Source organism: Theobroma cacao, chromosome 7 (assembly GCF_053813885.1).
Source record: "Theobroma cacao isolate CCN51 chromosome 7, ASM5381388v1, whole genome shotgun sequence".
Lineage (NCBI taxonomy): Eukaryota > Viridiplantae > Streptophyta > Magnoliopsida > Malvales > Malvaceae > Theobroma > Theobroma cacao.
Genome location: NC_142645.1, coordinates 33,299,846 through 33,304,984, shown reverse-complemented (window position 1 = coordinate 33,304,984; position 5,139 = coordinate 33,299,846). Strand labels below are relative to the sequence as shown.

Genomic DNA, 5,139 nt, shown 5'->3' with positions numbered 1-5,139 from the left:
TTTCAACACTAAGGGATTAAATAATCAAAGGTCGAATTGAGGGGTTTTACGAGGAATTAAACTAAATTTCATTATTTTAACATAAGTGCATCATGATTTCTAAACTTTCCTCATCGTTTGCTTGTTCTCTTCCTATGTTCACTGACCGGGTTTATACTCACTCTTTTCAACTTCACGTTTTTCAAATTTGGAGGTAGTTGGGACCTAGGTCGAAGAGTTCATTTGTATTCACCATTTGGTAGGTACCATGGAATCCAGTAATAGTACCCAAGCCCAGAGTCACTTTGCTAATAGTCAAGGTCTCTTGCATGTGTATATAGTTATTTAAATGTAAATTATGAGATTGTTGTGCACTTTGTACATTTGATTTGATTAGCCATGTCGTTTAGGGTTGACGAATGATAACCCTAATTTAGGAACGTTATATATATATACTTGGTTCTCACAGTTTAAATTTCGAAAGAATATTTATTAGAAATTATGAGTTTTAGATCTTAAAGAAAGAAAGGCTTCCTTGGGCTCGGTGGGCTATCCTTATTGGGCCCTTGCGTCGGTCATGGCTCGAGAATTGGGTTATGACAAAGTTGGTATCAAAGCTCTAAGTTTAGTTGAGTCCTAGGGATTCTTGTGTCTATCAGCGGAGTTGTTGGAGTTCGTGTAGAGTCTTGTCCTTCGATTATGGGTGCACAACACAAGTCAAGGACGAGAGGCTACATAGGCCTCTAATTCATTAGAAACCTACCTATTCCTATGATTTATAAATGTCTAAGTAATTAAAGCTTGGTTGCGTATGGGTTTGGAGGTGCGTCTGTTAAACACGCCATGTCTAAGAAAGATGTAACACCCCGTATTTTACTATGTTCACTAATAGAACTTATCAGATACTAATTGAGGTTAATTAGAGTGTTTAAGAGTGATGAAGGGTGGAGGGAATATTCTAGAGTAAAATATTGTGCATGCGAAGCAATAACAATTAAATAATAATATTTTTATCGAGGATGAATTAACAATATAAAAAGTGATTTAGAAGTGAATCGGGGCATAATAAGACATTTTGGGTAACAAAGAGACAAGTGAAAAATTTTGAAATAAAATAATATTTTATTAATACAATAATTTACAATATTAGTATTTTATTCAGTGTCAAAATTTTCCATGAAGAAGGAGTATATGGTCAATTTAAGTGGGGGAGAAGAAGAACAAGGAAATTTCAGAGAAAAATGACATTAATGGGGCTCGCATGTCTTTATTAAATAAAGCTAGCACTGGTAAGTACATATTTAAATATTGCAGTGATATTGTGTTGAAGCATAAAGTTGATATTTTATTGATACAAGTGTTAAGGAAGAAAAATGGAAAGAAATTAGAATTAAAAGATTATGGGAGGATACAATTAAAAAGGGTGAAAACCTTGGAGGGCAAAATGGTAATTTTACCATTAGTTTGGTCAAAGCTTCCAACTCTTCATCCTTATCCCATGGCTGGTTCTTATCTCCAGGCAAAAGATATTTTCTTCTTCCCTTCCATGCTCTCAACGCCATTTTCATGCTCCCACACTGTTTCACCTTGCCACCATGCATTTTAAAAGAAAAATGGCTTTGCTTTGCATGGAAAATCGTACTCGTGGAAAGAAAATAAATGAGATCAGTTGGAAGAAAGGAGAAAGGAAAGAAAAAAAGGAGAAAGAAAAAGAGAGAAAGGAAGAAAAAGCTTGGTTTTGGTGATTCAAGCAAGGAAAGGTAAGGATTCTTGTTTTTAGCTTGAGTAATCTTTGAAAATGAGTTAGTGACTAAGAGAAATGTTTTGTGGCAGCAAATATTGGCTTGATTGGAGAAAAAATTGGTGACATACAAGCCAATAAACCTGTGGGTACATAATGGACTCAAAGTGGAAAAGGAAAGTGGTAAGCTTAACACTATTTTTAAAAGCCTATGGTTAGTTGAATATTGTGAGGAAAAAATTGTGCAAGTATGGGCAGCATATGAATGTAAATTGTGGCACATGTAAACTTAGGAAATGCTTGATGAAATTAGATTTATAATTGCTGGAATATGCGAGTTTATTTGTGTGAAATTGATAGTTGAACTTGATAGATACCATTGGAAAGGATCAATATGTGTGCTAACATTATAAACAAGTTGCCGATACTTATAATCTAAAGAATTACGCAAGCAAAGGATATGAAGAACCTTAGTAAAAACGTGTCAAGATCCAAGTTAGTAGAATGAGAATTCATGATTGAATGAGAAAGAGAAGTGGAAATGATATACACTAAATGTATTGAGTTGAATTGGTTTCTAGGAAAGTTACCGTGGTGGCGTATTAGGTGAGGTAATGAGTGACCGACAAGTAGAATAGAGAGATACTCACCCGAATCAATAACGACGAAGTGTCCCGCTATTGTAAGGTGAGTGGGGGTGTCTATTTCAAAATTTCCATAGCTATATAATGTTATACGTTTTATAAATGTTGCCAAATTTCATTAAATGCAATTGTGGAAAGCATGAGCTGTTAGCCTCGACGGGTGATTTCTAAATGGATTTACAATGATTTATACACTGTTATCGTGGAAAGCATGAGCTAGTAGAACTCGTAGGAAATTGTGGATGCAAGTTGTTTTGAAAATTGTTTTGGATATATTTACAGATGAGCTATATATGTAAAGTGTTTTAGAAATTGAGAAACAAGCCTTTTATACTATTTTGCATTCAAAATCTATGCCTTGTATTTTTATGTGATATGCATAGTTTAAATGAAATTGTTAAATGATTTAAAATGCAAGTTTTGAGCACCTGTTTTAGTCCAATCTTTGTATAAGAGAATACACCATGCCTTTTTAGGTGAACAGAATTTTGAAAGATTATTTAACCTTGTTTTCAAATGGTTTGAAGCAAAAGACTTGGAAACCTCGATTTGATCTTTTGAAAATGGTTTTGACAAACCAAGTGCATCGAGAATAAGCCGACTGTCACTTCGGTTAAGTGTGACCCTCGTGCACTAGTGAGCTCTAGCTTAAGAACATTTGGGTCACTGACGAGCAGTTAGGCATAGCGGGGGCCATGACCTGTGATATTTATATGTGGCTAGTGAGAGAGAATATGGAAGTAAGACTTTTCAAGGGTTTTAAAGTGAGAGAGTGAAAGAGCACAAAGGTTCTTGAAAGGGTGCACAAAAGCATGAAAAGTGGAGCTAGCTTGAGAGAGTTATGGAAGCTTGAAGTGAACTCCCATGGAGGATGAAGAAACTTGAAAGGAAAGAAGGAAGAAGAAGAAGAAGCTACTGGAAATGTGAGAAGAAGCTGCTGGAAGATGATATTTATAGCTCAAGCTTATCCAACTCCACTTAAATTACGAAAATGCCCTTAACAAGTTAGCTTGTTCTCCTCCAATCCTTTGTGCTATCTTTTTACTTTTTTGACACTAAAACAAAGTCCACAATGGTCTAGAAATGCTCGGGTTTACGAAAACTTAAAAATTTTGACTTGAGATGAAAAATGACCATTTTACCCATACTTTGGAAATCATTATTATTTTTATTTCCTTCATCATTTTACCCTTATTTTCATCATTCATTTATGCCTTAGGCCTACTTTGGCCTTAATATTGTTTAAAAGCTTACTTGTAAAGGCTCACTAAGAAAATGATGAAATTACCCCTAGCTCGGGATATCATGTCTACACCTAGTTACGGGCATATAGGGGTCGAGGTCTCACAGATAATTGTTTGATGCCATCTCTTCCAACAGGTCATATGCTTCGTCGATGGTCTTTCCCATAAAAGCCCTCCTATAGTTGCATCAATTGTATCTCGAACTTGGCTACACAATTTATTATAAAATGATTGAACTTGAAGCTACTTTGGTAAACCATGATGTGAGCAACGCTTAAGTAAATCCTTATATCTATCCCAAGCTTCATATAATGTCTCACCATCAAACTATATGAACGAAGTGATATCGTTTCTCATCATGGTTGTTTTCGCTAAAGGGAAGTGTTTCGAAAGAAACTTCTAGGCAAGGTCATCCCATGCTGTGATTGAGCTTGTGGGTAAAGAATTCAACCAAACCTTTTCCCTATCCTTCAACAGAAATGTAAATAATATCAGTCAAATGGCATCATTTGTGACCTTGTTGTGCTTGAATGTGTCACATATCTCTAGGAAATTAGATATATGAGAATTTGGATCGTCATTTGGAAGGCCCCTAAACTAGATTGATATTTGGATCATAGTGATTTGGCGGGCTTGATCTTGAAATTATTTGCTTGAATGGTTGGCCTTCTGATGCTTGATGGGATACCTTGTATTAAAGGGACAACATAGGCCCTTAACGAACAGTTTCAACTACCCTATCTTGGACTTGCTATTCTTTTGGTTGTTCATCCATTGTACTAGAAGAATTAGAATCTTGTTGACTTTCTCATCTTAGTTGTCAAAATGTCCGCTTGATCTCTAGGTCATACGAGATAGTCTTTAAGTTTTGTGCTCTACGTAAACAATGTCGAGCGTACTAGAAAACATAAAGGAAAGAAAGACTTGGTCTAAGCCAATTTGTTTAATTTAATATCAGTAAATATAAATAGGATAACAATTCCCCAATAATGGTGCCAAAAACTTGTTGGTCAAATTAATACACACAAGTACACGTGGCTGTACAAGTAATATAAAGTAAGTCGTGTATCATTTCCCATAGAGATTTGTACCTATTCTTACTGATTACTAAACTTGTAACATAATAATCTTATCCAAGCACTTGATTTCCAAGGAATAATTAAATTAAAAATATTAATTAATTAAATAATTAACGAAGCACAAAAAGTTACTAAAAGAAATATTTACCCAAAACCTAGGATTATGGTGCCTTTCAAAACTTTGTCTGATTTGAATCATTTCCTTAACTTAGATTAATGAAGTACATGGCTAACCTAGAATGCAAATTATGTACATGCCATCTGTTGAGATCATGCACACTTACCTTTTCTAAATTAATCCCATATATCTATGCATATTAATTAAAAAAAGTTCATCAAGTTCGTGTTCTGATATGCCTGGCTAAGGTATTTGAGTATATGTCTATCCTAAACACGAAACTATCACCTAACTTCGAAGTGAATCAAACAAAGGCTATTTAAAACTATGGTTT

At 34.8% G+C, this 5,139-nt stretch overlaps 1 non-coding gene across 1 annotated transcript; it reads left to right on the top strand.

Moving 5' to 3' along the window:
* Window positions 1-3,861: 3,861 nt before the first annotated feature.
* Window positions 3,862-3,968, top strand: LOC148761815 (small nucleolar RNA R71). Its single transcript, XR_016027769.1, has one exon. It is a non-coding gene; the product is annotated as a small nucleolar RNA R71 (small nucleolar RNA).
* Window positions 3,969-5,139: the final 1,171 nt, after the last annotated feature.